Source organism: Phascolarctos cinereus, unplaced genomic scaffold, assembly GCF_003287225.1.
Source record: "Phascolarctos cinereus isolate Bilbo 61053 unplaced genomic scaffold, phaCin_HiC Scaffold_726;HRSCAF=1367, whole genome shotgun sequence".
NCBI lineage: Eukaryota > Metazoa > Chordata > Mammalia > Diprotodontia > Phascolarctidae > Phascolarctos > Phascolarctos cinereus.
This window is the reverse complement of record NW_027556098.1, coordinates 362,063,675-362,078,306: the sequence shown is the minus strand read 5'-3', so window position 1 is coordinate 362,078,306 and position 14,632 is coordinate 362,063,675.

Here is a 14,632-nt window from a genome sequence, read left to right as displayed (position 1 = left end):
GACATTCAGTGAATCTCTGACTTCTCCTTCCTATGCTCCCATCAGGAAACAAAGAAAAATAAAACCCATATTACAAACACAAATAGTCAGATAAGACAAATTCCCCGAATCAGTCATGTCCAAAAAAAGTCTCAGCATGCACTATGAGTCCATCACCTCTTTATCAGGAGATTTCATCCTGTTTCATTCTGAGTCCTGGGAATCATGGTTGGTCATTATATTGATCAGTGTTTCTAAGTCTTTCAAAGTTTATTTTTTACAATATCGATGTGTAAACTGCTCCCCTGATTCTGCTCACTCACTCCGCATCAGTTCATACAAGTCTTCCCAGGTTTCTTCTTACAGCACAAAGTTATTACATCATATTTATGTACCACAATTTGTTCAGTCATTCCCCAATTGATGGACACCTCCTCAGTTTCCAATTCTTTGCCACCACAAAAAGAGCTATAAATATTTTTGCATCTTAATCTGCCCCTCCTTCTAATTCTCCTTTCCCCTCTTATTTCCATATTGAATGAAATGTATTTCTACTCAACTGTGTATGTGTGTGTGTTCTTCCTTCCTTTGGATGATTCAGAGGAGAGTGGAGTTCAAGCGTCAGCCACTCCCGCTATCCTTTGCTCTTTGGTTATATAGACGTCTACTCGCCCACCCAATTTTGCGAGAAAATTTTCCCTAATCTTCCCCTCCTTTTCCAATCTTCTTTTAAGCTCATAAAGAGATAACAGAACAAGTCCCAGGTCTTCTGTTCAGTTAAGACTTCCTCTATGACCCCTGATGATGTAGAGGGCTCAGAAGTGACACGTATCATTTCTCCATCTTAGAATTCAAGTCGTTTGTATTTGTTTGGTTGTTCATGTTTACTTCTAAAGAAGTCAAACACACACACACACACACACACACACACACGTTAAGAATCCTTGCTCCAATCCAACGCTCTTAAGAGATCTCGGGGTTAAATGTCAATTCAGACAAATCAAGGATGTACTTCACTCTCGGGCTTGCTGAAGACACAGCCTTGGACGCTTTCTGGGGGAATGACTTAATCCAAGATTGTAGATTTAATAAAGCCCCAGTCCTGGAAGGGACCATCTCATCCAACCCCACATTGACCATAGCTAGAAAGGGAAGACCTGAGGGACGGGGAATTTGCCCAAGATTTCACAATGAATGAAGAGCAGAGCCAAGACTAAAACCCAGGTCTTCCTAGAATCACAGAAGTGGCAGGGATCTAATGAAGGACCATCTAGACCAACCCCCTCCTTTTATAGATTAAATGGAAGCCAAGAGAAAGGCAGAGATCCACCTGCCCAAGGTCCTACCTTAAGTTAGGGGCAGAACTGAAGCTAGACCCCATGCACCCTGACTTCCTGCCTAGTGTTCTTTCTCTTCCTCTCACCCTAAATGCCTTCCTTGCACTCCTGCCTCCCGCTCCCAGGTTTACAAGTCTGGTTGTTCCTACTGCTCAGGCCTTACCCTGAAATCAGTCCAGGTCCCTATGGGAAGAAAGCCCCAAGTAAATGGGGGTGGAGATTGATATAGTGATTCAAAATTTTCAAAGGGCTTTGCCAATATGATTTTATCTAATCCTAATAGCAACCCTGGGAGGTAGGTGCTATTATTATTCTCATTGGACAGATTAGGAAGCCAAGGCAGAAAGAAGTTAAGTGACTTGCTTAAGGTTACATAGCTAGTAAGTGTCTGAGGCTGGATTTGAACTCAAGTCTTCGTGACTCCAGGCCCAATACTCCATCCACTACAACACCTACCCCCCCCTTCTAAAGCTACTTTCCAAAAAGGGTAGAACAAACTGAGTAAAGAAGACATTGCCAACCCAAGATGAGTGGGATAGGGTGAGTTCAATTCTCTAGGACCAGATGCCTAGCATCCCAGGTCACTGAAAGAACTTGTGAATATGATTGCTGGGGTTTTGTGTGTTCTTCAGGGAATGGTGGAGAATAGAAGTACCATACGAATGGTGATGGGAAATATTGCCCTTTTTCTAGAAAAGAGAAAAGGTGGATTTTGGAAACTCCAGCGCTCCAACTTATCTCCATGAGAGACCTTTCTCCAGGCTGGTATTGGCTCAAAGCCACTTAAGTAGAACAATGTGCTGGGACAGTGGGAGCTATCCAACCGTAGCCACTTTAGAGGAGACTGGACAGCAGAATGATCTTATAGTGTGGGCTTAAGGACGTGCCAAAACCCACCTCTCCTGCCAAACAACCAGTACAACAAATGGTATGAACTCTTTGTTGAAATCAGACCCCTCCTCTGTTATTCTCAACTTCATCCTGACCCCCACACCATCTCTCTTCATTCGTCTCCTAGAGTCTAATAATTTAATAAAAGGATTTGTTCTGTGAAGTTTGGATTCAGTCAAAGGGCCACACTTGAGGATCTAGAGGGCCACATGTGGCCTCAAAGCCACAGGCTCCCCACCCCTGTCCTAGACTGTTTAGATCGGTACTCATCTTAGCTTCTCACTGATCCTGACTTCTATCTCTAGCCCCTCAGGTCAGCAGTCCTTCAGTGTGGTACCTGGTACTCTGGCTTCCTACCCACTGCAAATAATGCTTCTGGCTATGGCTTTTCATCAGCCCCCTTCTCTATCACCAAAATGGTAGTCGACACTCCTTTTCAAGATTACCTGTCAGGGGGGCAACTAGGTGGCACAGTGGATAGGCCCTGGAGTCAGGAAGACCTGAGTTCAAATCTGGCCTCAGACACATAACACTCACTAGCTGTGTGACTCTGTGTAAGTCACTTAACCCCAATTGCCTTACCAAAAAAAAAATAAATAAGATTATCTGTCAGGTCTTTATGGGCTAAAAAAGGATCTGAAACAGTAGCTCCCCTTATGGCATATGAATGTGATGGAATTCTATTGCACCTTAAGAAATAATGAAATTTCAGAGAAACCAAGGAAGACTTGCATCAACTGATGCAGAATGAAGTGAGCAGAGTCAACAGAACAATTAATACAACAATGACTGGTTGGTTGTTGTCCTTCATTCTCAAAGAGGATCAACGTGACATCACTATGCTAGAGTCACGTTACAGCATGTCTGACTTTGGCTGATCACACCAATATGAGCTTGGAATGTTCTACCACAGATTGGGCACAAATACTCCATGTGAACATTTGGAGTGGATTCTCTAAATTTGTGCATCTCGCATTTCTTTTGAGCTACTTTAATTCTGCTTTGCTCAAAGACTACAGCACCTTCTCTGATGAGGGCAGGCCATGATGAGTGGTCCTATGTCAGTGTCTCCCATGTCACACAATCAGTTCCAAAGTTCTTAAGAGAGACCTTGAGAATGTCCTTGTATTGCTTCTTCTGAACATCATGTGAATACCTGCCCTGTGTGAGGTCTCCATAAAACAGTCTTTTTGGCAAGTGTACATTTTACATTTGAACAACGTGGCCAGCCCATCGGAGTTGCACTCTCTTGAAGCAGAGTTTGAATGCTTGGTACTTTAGTTTGAGAAAGGACCTCAGTGTCTGGTATCTTATCTTGCCAGGTAATCTTCAGAATCTTCCTAACACAATTTAAGTGGAAGGGATTCAGTTTCCTGTCATGGCACTGGTATGCTGTCCAGGTTTCACAAGCATACAACAATGAGGTCTGTAGACCTTCAATTTGGTAGTCAGTCTAATACCTCTTCTCTCCCACACTTTCCTTCAGAGCCTCCCAAACACTGAGCTAGCTCTGGTAATGCATGCATCAACCTCATTATCAATATGTACATTCCTGGAAAGTACACTACCACGGTAAAGCACTTTTATGATGCCCTGAAGGCTGTTTATGGGCCAACAACCTATGATGCATCTCAACTGCTCAGTGCTGACAGAGCCACATTGATTAGTGATAAGGACATGATCCTGGAGAGATGGGCTGAACACTTCCATAGTGTTCTCAGTGTATCATCAATCAAAGCTGAAGCCACTGGCCATTTACCTCAGGTTGAAGTCAATCCCTCTCTAGCTGAACTTCCAACTGAAGAAGAAGTTTTTAATGCTATTAGGTTCCTTTTGTGTGGCAAAGCACCTGGTGCTGATTCTATTCCAGCTGAAATTTACAAGATAGGGGGGTCCATTGCTGAAATTTTCCAGGTTACACAGCAAGAAAAGGATATCCCCCAGAAGTTCAAGGATGCCTCCGTTGTACATCTCTAGAAAGGTAAAGGAAATAGATTGTATTGTGATAATCACAGTGTGTGTGTGTGGGGGGGTGTTTCTCTCTTAGTCATTGCTGGCAACATTCTTGGCAGGGTCCTCCTTAATAGGCTGATCCTTCACCTCCGAAGATGGTTACCTGAGAGCCTGTGTGGCTTCACAAAGGGCTGAGAAAGAATAGTGACACCATAAAGACAAGCAACTTTGAAAATTACTTGAAAAAAATTCTGATCAGTGTAATGACTAACCATAATTCCAGAAGATGCTACTTGATGGAAGGCTTCTCCATGATGGCTCCAAGATGAAGAATGAGACATACTTTTTTTTTTCCAGACATGGCCAATGGGGGAATTTGTTTTACTTGACTCTGCATATTTCTTACAAGGATTTTGGGGGTTTTTTAAGTGGGTAAGGGATAAGGTGGGAAAAGAAGAAAATAGATTATTGTTAATTGAAAAATGAAATTTAGAATTAAAAACAAAACAAATTGGCAGTTTTCCTCCACCTCCATTCTTGATTTCTCCCCCACCCCTCAACATACCCAATACTTTAGAGATCTAAAAGATGTCTGATAGATACTTGAATAATCATGAAATGAAAGAGTTGGAAGGAAATCAGAAGCCATCTAATCCACTCCACACCTCAGCAACAATCCTCTCTACAACTTGCCTGACAAGAAGACATCCCAAAAAGCTAATATGAACTTAGGGAATAGGGACTGAATGTTGATTTTATTAGGATACAAAACTGTCAGGTGAGGAAACTCTACTAGGGTAGATCAGCATCTTTTCTGCACCTTACAATCTTAGAGAGTTGCCTGGAATAGCGAGAGGTTACGTGACCTGCCCAGCACGTGTCAGAGGTCGGGCTTGAGCCCAGGCCCTCTTGACCTTGAGCCCAGCTCTCTATCCACTACATTACATTGCCCTTCAGTGTGAGGTAGGGGTGGTAGTGGTGGTTGAGTCATTCAGTTACATGCAACTCTTCATGACCCCATAGATTATGTAAGTTTAGGCTGCATTCATCGGGACATAGTCCCCAGAACACAGGAGCTGGTGGTCCTATTGTCCTTCGTACTATTCAGATCCTACCCACAGTGTTCCACTCATGTCCGGGTGCCACATTTCAGGAAAGAATTGATAAGCTGGAGACAGTCAAGAAGGGCATCATAATGGGGAAAGACCTGGAGAGTAAGTCCATAGAAGGACTGGTTGCAAGACCTAGGGATGTTTAACTTGGTGAAGACAAGACAAAGTAGAGGATTTGATAGCTGCTTTCAAGGATCTGAAGGGCTACGAAGTGCTATAAAACTGTGCATACCCTTTTTCTTTTTCTTTCTTTCTTTTTTTTTTTTTTGGTGAGGGCAATTGGGGTTAAGTGACTTGCCCAGAGTCACACAGCTAGTGAATGTTATGTGTCTAAAGTCTGAATTTGAACTCAGGTCCTCCTGACTCCAGGGCCGGTGCTCTATCCACTGCACCACCTAGCTGCCCCTGTGCATACCTTTTGATCCAACAATATCACAGCTATGTCTGTATCCCAAAGAGATTTTTTTTAAAAAGGGGGGAGAGAGAGAGAAAGGACCTATTTATACAAGGGTATTTATACCAGGTCTTTTTGTAGTGCAAAGAATTGGAAATGGAGGGGATGCCCATCAATTGGGGAATGGCTGAGCAATTGTGATATATGATTGTAATGGAATACTATTGCACTGTAAGAAATGAACAAGTGGATTTCAGAAAAACCTGGAAAGACTTATGTGAAGTGATGCAGAGTGAAGTGAACAGAAGCAGGAGAACATTGTATACAATAACAATACTGTATGATGATCAACTGTGAATGACTTAGCTATTCTCAGAGATATAATGATCCAAGACAATACCAAAGGACTCATGATGAAAAATGCTATCCATCTCTAGAGAAAGAACTGATGATGCCTGAATGCAGACTGAAGCATACTATTTTTCTCTTTCTTTCTTTCTTTCTTTCTCTCTTTCTTTTTCTTTCTTTCTTTCTTTCTTTCTTTCTTTCTTTCTTTCTTTCTTTCTTTCTTTCTTCTTTTCTTCCTTCCTCTTTCTTTTTCTTTTTTTGTTTGAGTTTTCTTCCACAAAATGACTAATATGGAAATGTTTTACATGATTGCACATGTACAACCTATATCAGATTGCTTACTGTCTTGGGGTGGGGTGAGGGACAGGAGAGAGGGAGGGATAGAACTTGGAATTCAAAACTGAACTAGAATGTTAAAATTGTTTTTACATGCAGTTGGGGGGGGAACAAAGTGGGGTTGTTTGTTTGTTGTTTTTAAAGAGAGTGATCCTTTAAGGGAGTGACCAAAAAAAAAAATAATCTGAAGGGCTATTGTAGGAAAGAGGGATTCAACTTGTTCTGTCTGGATCTAGAGGACAGATTTAGAAGCAATGGGCAGCTGCACAAAAGCTTATTTCCAAAGGATGGAAGGAGAAGTTTCATGACAATGGGAGTTATCCAAGAGTGGAGGTAATTGGTTTCCTTTCACATGAGATCATCAAGCAAAGCCTGGATGATTGATCATTTATTGGGCGTGTTATAAAGAGGAACCTCAGTCAAGTATGAGTTGGCCTAGGGCTTCTTCAAGTTTTTCCACTCACAACCCCTTCAGTCTCGACAGTTTAAGTAATCCTGAGCGGTCTCCAAAGGCCTCATGATGGAAAATGCTATCCACATCCAAAGAAAGAACTATGGAGTTTGAATGCAGATCGAAGCATACTATTTGCTATTTTTTTTTCTTCTGTTGTGTTTTGTTTTCTCTTTCTGGTGGTTCCTCCTATCGGTTCTAATTCTTACTTACAACATCACTAATGTGAAAATATGTTTAATAGGAATGTATATGTATAGCCTATATCAGATTTCGTGCTCTCTTGGGGAGGAAGGTGGGGAGGCAGGGGGAGAAAAATTTAAAACTCAAAAGCTTATGGAAGTGATTGTTGATAAATCAAAATAAATTAATCAAAAAAAAAATGCTGAGCAGATCTCTAAGCTCCTTTCCAGTACTAAAATTCTGTTCTATTTAGCTGTTCTGTGATTTTAAGTAAGTCACAACTTCTCTGGGCCTCAGTTTCCTTACATATCAAATGAAGGGATTTGACCCAATGTTTGTTAAGCTACTCCCCAACTTCAAATACTTTGATCCTATTAGCAATTAAAGGATTTGGGTTTGTGCCACAGACTTACTACTCTGTGACACTGAGAAGTCACCTTCTCTCTCTGGGCCTCTGCTTCCCCCTCTAGGATGAAGGAGATACAGTAGATGACTTCTAAGTCTCTCTGACATCTCAAAACTATCATGAGCTTATACAATTTTCCCATCTCATCATTTTTACTGTGGTGTCCTAGCAAATGCCTTTGCTAAGAGCAAATTGTGTCTACTAGCTGATCACAGGCCAGAGGCCAAAGCAGAGCTCATTCAGTATAGATGTATGGAGTGAGAGGGAATAGGCTCTTCTGGTTTGGAGCTCCAAAGCCATCTTCCTCCTCAGGGCAAACCTCTCCCCTTATTAAAAACTGAACCATGACGGTCAGATGAGCATCACCTTTTCTCCCAGAATAGATACCCCTTTCTCCCTCTTTTCCTTGGAGATGGCCCATCTCTCCATAAATTGATTTATGTTTTACAGCCCAAAGTTTTTACCTACATGTCAAGATCCAGCTCAGATTCACCCTCCTCTAGGCTTTCTAGCCTCATGTTTTCAAAATCATCTTTGGTTCCTCCCTCTTCTTTGTCATCCAAATCTAATCAGTTGCTAAATCTTTCCATTTCTACTTCCAGCTGACATCCAGATCCTTCTTCCACTCCCTCATCTTTTTTTTTTTTTTGGTGAGGCAATTGGGGTTAAGTGACTTGCCCAGGGTCATACAGCTAGTAAGTGCCAACTGTCTGGTTTGAGGCTGGATTTGAACTCAGGTCCTCGACTCCAGGGCCAGTGCTCTATCTACTGTATCACCTAGCTGCTCCCCTCCTTCATCTATTTTCAATTACTATCACATATACATACATATATATGTAATATATATGTAATATATATGTAATATATATGTAATATATATGTAATATATATGTAATATACACACACACACACAGAGCACTTCCTAGCTGTTGTCTCTGCCTCTGGTCTCTTCCTATGCAATCCAACCTTCACACCCTTGCCTGGCTCATTTTTCTAATGCACTGCTATGATCGTATTACACGGAAACCTTCAGCAGGTCCTCAAGGTTTCAATAATCCAACAGAGTTGTGCCTCCACATTCTGATGCAGCAATCCCTCTGAGAGGGCCTCTCCAGAGGGTGGCCACCAATGAGCAGGGGGAAGCAAACTACAGCCTATGGGCCCAACCTGGTTTGATGCTTGGTTTTGCATGGTTTGCAAGATAAGATCGGGTTTTATATTTTTTAAATGGTTCAGAAAAAAGAATCCAAAGAGGAAGACTATTTCGTGACCTGAAAATTATAGGAATTTCAAATTCCAGCATCCATAAATGAAGTGTTACTAGAACACAGCTATGTTCGTTCACTTACTTCATGTACTCTGTTTCGTCTGTGGCTGAGTTCTCTCTACAACAGGAGAGTTGGGTAAGTAGTGACAGAGACTTTACTATGTAGGGGTCTCACTGCTTTTCATTTGTGCTCACCACACTACACAGGGCAGTAACACAGTGATAAGTACAGAACATTTAAAGTGCTACATGTACCACCTCACCACAAATTTTTTATTTTTTATTTTTATAACCACTATATACCCATCGTGTCAAAATAGGGCAGCTAGGTAGTACAGTGGATAAAGCACTGGGCCTGGAGTCAGGAAGACTCATCTTTGTGAGTTCAAATCTGGCCCCACACACTTAATAGCTGTGTGAGCCTGGGCAAGTTACTTAACTCTGTTTGCCTCAGTTTCCTCATCTGTAAAATAAGCTACAGATGGAAATGCAAATTAATCTGGTATCTCTGCCAAGAACAACGTGTCAAAACAGGAAAAGAATAGAGGAAAAAAGTTTTACTATGTTTTTTAAAAATCAGGGCCAAAACGGAATTATTTGTGAATGAGAAGAACCCCTCTCAATGGCTATTTTTGAACATTGAATGACTTTGGAAATTAGCTTTTGTTACAGAACTGAAAATGCTTTCTTAACGAATTCAACCTAAAATGTCAAGGCAAAATAGCACTTAGGTGTGCAACTTGTACTGGAGTAAGATGAATTAGACAACTAATGGTGCTGGAAACACAAGCGATTGTCAGACTAGCAGTACACTTCCCATGCTGTCAAAAGTTAAAACAAGAAGCAAGAATGCCATTCTTCCACAAATTTGCAGAGGACATATCTTCCAATCTCAAATTACAGTTTCATAATGTTTTTCAGGCCTTGATGCAAATGGAAAGGAAATTTTGATATTTCAAAAATCCATTTAACTGTGCAGTTGAGGAACTTCCACATACCTTTCAAGTGGAAGTGATTAATCTGCAAAAAGGCAAATATCAAGAAAAGAATCTAACAGAATCCTACAAATGCCTGCAAAGTGGTGAATATACTCAATTAAAATCATATGCTCATGGATTGATATCAGTATTTGGTAGTACTTATCTGCAGAAGCATTTTCAAAGATGAAACATGCAATCACATTACAGAACAGATAAACATCTGCAATCCATTTTGATAAGGATATGGATATATATATAAATGATATAAATGATAAAGAACATAACTTTGGACCCCAGTTAAATGAAATTATATTTTCCCCCCCAAAAAAGAATTCCATTCTTCCTATTAGTAGATTTGTATTGCAAAAATATATACTTCATTATTATTATATTTTAAATTTCATGAATTGAAAATTTGTGGAAATTTGTTTTCTTGTTATATAAGTTGTTATTGCTGTTCAGTTGTTTCCATTGTGTCTGATCCTTCATGACCCCATTTGGAGTTTTCGTGGCAAAGATACTGGAATTGTTTGCCATTTCCTTTACCAGCTCATTTTAGAGATGAGGAACTAAGGCAAAAAAGAGTTAAGTGACTTGCCCGGGGTCACACAGCTAGTAAGTGTGTGAGGCCAGATTTGAATTCATGAAGATGAGTCTTCCTGATTCCAAGGCCAGTGCTCTATCTGTTCCTCCATCCAGCAGCCTGTATTATATAAGTACCTACATATTATCCTTCATTTTGCCTCTTGGCCTACAAGGCTTAAAATATTGACCATGAGGTCCTTTACATAACAAGTTTTCTAACCCTTACCTAGAGACTAGAGGTGTCAAACACTCAGCATGTGACCCATAACACTTCCAAGGACAGCTGAGGCAAACTAAAATATATCTGGGCAATATTTCACAAAATAAAAATACAATAAAACATAGATAACGTAAATAAGTGGCTGTCTAAGTCAATATGTAGCCCATATGTTTCTATTTCATTTTGACACTAGAACATCCTGTAGCTCACAGGTCTCCACCGGGATGCTTCCCCTTAAGAATCAGCCAATGGACACAATTAGCTCTTAGCAAAAGCATTTACTAAGATGGAATAAAAAACAATATCTATAGAACAACCCTTTAGGAACCCGAGACACACTTTCCCACTTGTACACATAGCATCTGTGGAAAAAGCAGGCAACAACTCTTGTTAAAATTAGCAGTGAGGCACACCTGTAGGGAGCATATGTGGCCTAAGTAAATCACTGCTCTGGTACTTCTGGATCTCACAGTCTTCTCTCTCAAAGTGGAGTCTTCACAAAGCTCAGCTCTGGATTGCCAAGACTAGCCCTCTCTTGACTCCAAGGGCATCTCTTTTCTCTGCTGCTGGGAGTTATGCTCCTTGAAGCTACTTTCAGCCTTGAGGGACAGCCTCTCTGTATGTTTGTCCGCTTTGACTGGATGTCTCTGCTCTCTCAACTGAGTCTTAAACCTTCTTGATGTTCCTCTTCATTTTCTGAATGGGATATGTCCTTCTGAACAACTAGAGCCATGGTCAATGAGGGCATGGGGGAAAAGGACAGAAAATCCCCTCTTCCTCAGCAAGAGATGAAAAGCTGGTTTCTTCCACAACTTCTGGCTTCTGTAGGTTAATAAGCATTCATTAAACGCTTACTTGTCAGACATTGTGCTAAGTGCTCAGGTTACAAAGAAAGGAAAAAACAAATACAAAACCCTCTGTTTGGCCTTCAAAGTCCTTCATAATTTACTCTCTCACTACTTTTCTATTCTTCTTATACTTTACTTGCCCCTACTTACTCTGCAATCCAGTGACACTGGCCTCTTTACTATTTTTCAAATGAGACACTGGTCCTGGAGGTAAGAGGGAGCTAGGAGGTTGAAGAGGGAGGTACATGATCAGACTTGTGCTTTAGGAAAATCACTTTGGTAGCTGAATAGAGAATGGATTGGAATGGGAAGAGAATTGAAGCAGGGAGAAGTTAGATGGCTTTTATAATTACGTAGGTAAGAGGTGACAATGGCCTCTACAAAGACTATGTCAGTGGAGGGAGGATATATTTGTGAGAGATAGTGTGGAGATAAAATGGAAAAGACATGACAGCAAATTGGATGCATGGGGTAAGAAGTTGAGGATGATACTAAAGATATGAGCCTGAGTGACAGGGAGGCCGATGGTGCCCTCAATAGTAATAAGGAAGTTTCAAAAAGAGGGATGGGGGAAGATAATGACTTTTCTTGGGGCATATTGAGCTTGCGATGCATTCAGGAGATACAATTTGATATTTCCAGAAAGACAGTTGATGGTATAGAGTTTATAGATGTGGATAAAGAAGATAGTTAAATCCAAGGAAACCAATGAGATCATCAAGTGAGAGGTATAGAGGGAAAAGAGAAAAGGTCCAGGATAGAGACTTGGGGAAATCCAAAGTAAATGGGTGTGATATAGAAGAATATCTAGCAGAGTAGACTGAGAAGGAGCAGTGAGACAGGTAGAAGAACCTGGAAAGAACAGCATCACACACACACACACAAAAAAAAAAACAGAAAGGAGAGATTATCCAGAAGGAAAGGTTACAGAGAAGTTAAGAATGATAAGGATTGAGAAAAGGCCATTAGATCCGGCAATTAATAGATCACTGATAACTTTGGAGACAGCAGTTTCATTTGAATGATGAGGCTTGAAGGCAGATCACAGAAGGTTTAGAAGCAATTGTGAAGACAGGAAGACGAGGCACCTACTGTGGATGCTTTCTCAAGGGTATTTGTTAGAAAGAAATAGGACGATAGCTAGAGGTGATGGCTGGATCAAGTGGACGTGTTTTTAAGGATGAGGAAGACCCGAGTGTGTTCATAAGCATCAGAGAAGGAGCCAGAAGATAAGGAAAGATTGAACATGAGAGAGAGAGAGAGAGAGAGAGAGAGAGAGAGAGAGAGAGAGAGAGAGAGAGAGAGAGAGAGAGAGAGAGAGGATAATAGTAGGAGCAAGCTACTAGAGAAGACAGCAAGGGATGGGATCAAAGATACATATAGAGGGTTTTGCCTTGACAAAGAGAACAGGAACCTCTTCATTTGAAACAGTGGTTAAAGAAGATGGCGGGGGGGGGGGGGGGAGACATATGGGCAACATGAGATCAGAGAAGAGAGAGCTGTAGGTAAATGGCCTCACTTTTTTTTCTTGGCTGAAAGGAATGGGAGAGGGAGAGCCCTGGGTGATTTGAGGAGGGATGAAAAAGTCTGAAAAGGCCACTGTGGTGAGTGAGATAGTGAGTCACTTTGGAAAGTGTAAAAGGATTGCCTTGTTGCAGTGAGTGCCCAGTTGGGATTATATAACACAACTCTATAATGGATTCAGTCAGCACAGTTTCATGATTTTCTCCATTTTTACTCAGCAGCACATGAGTAGCAGCAAAGTAGGACAACCGTGCGAGTATTCACGGTTGAGATTAGGCAAGGAACGATCAATGACAAACCAAAGAGAAAAGAGATTCAAATGTAGAGTCAGAATGGCAGACCTCGCTCTAACTAGGACTAAATGACTTGCGTTTTTATATAGTCCTAAGGAGCATGAGTAATTCTCTTAAACAATGACTAGTTTAGGGGTACTTAATCTGGCAGCCCATGAACTTGTTTTTTTAAAGAAATTTTCATAATTGTATTCCAATATAATTGGCTTTTTTGGTAATCTTATGTGTTTTATTTATTATTCTGGGAAGGGGTCCAAGGGCTTTACCAGATAGCCAAAGGGGTCAAGAACACACAAAAAAGGTAAGAACTCTAGATAGATGGTTTTCTGTAGTGCCCCCATCACCCAATGGCCAGGACCAATAATCCTCTTAAATTGGTTAAGGATCTTCTCATCTTGCTGTGAAGTTGTCAGAAAATTCATTATCCACTCCTTTACACTGGCATTCAGAACCTTCCATCATCTGGCTATTAGCTAACCAGCAAGCTTTATCTCATGCTTCACTCTTCCATGTAATATCCATCTCAGCCAAACTGGATTATTGCTAACTGATAACTCCAGTTAGTCAAGAAGCAATGCACAAGAATTTATTAAGCACCTACAATGTGCCAGCCAATGAGATACAAAGGCAAATGAGACAGTCCTGGCCTTCAAGGAGCTTATATTCTATTGAGGTTGAACACATGTACAAACATAAGTGTAATGAGGACTTAGTGCATGCCTAGATCACAGGGATGTTGTCATCTACATGGAGGATACTCGGGACCTGCTTCTGAGAGACTGAAGAACTGCAGCATGACTGGATAGTCTATGTTGGCCCACAATGTTGGGAATGCCCTTTTTCCATTGGCTGTTGCTGCAGTGGATAGAGGGCTGGGCCTGGAGTCATGAAGATTCATCTTCAAGAGTTCAAATCTGGCCTCAGACACTTGCTAGCTGTGTGACCTTGGGCAAGTCATTTAACCCTGTTTGCCTCAGTTTCCTCATCTATAAAATGAGATGGAGAAGGAAATGGTAAAATACTCCAGTATCTTTGCCAAGAAAAACCCAAATGTGGTCACACAGAGTCAGACATGACTGAACAACAACAAAAACACATATACATACTACATACAAAACAAGTACAAAATAAATAAAATGTAATTTGGCAAGGGAGAACTAGGACCGGGGGAACCAGAGCAGTTTTAACATTTTCATGTAAAATCAATAGTGTCTGCTATGTGCCAGGCAATGGTATACATGTACAGTGAAACAATCCTTACATGAAATGAGCTTATATTCTAATGGGGGAGAAAACAATTACACATATAAATATATTTAGCATAAAGTATGCATACATATGTGCGCATTCATACATACATACACAAAGAGTAAATACTCAGGGGAATCAGGAAAGACTTCATGCAGAAGATAAGTACTTAGGAGAGTGTGCTTCGCACCTAGTAGACACTTAATAAATTTGATTGAAGATGGTACCCTTGAGTTGCATCTTAAAGGAAGATTCCTGGCCAAGGAGGAGGTAAGGA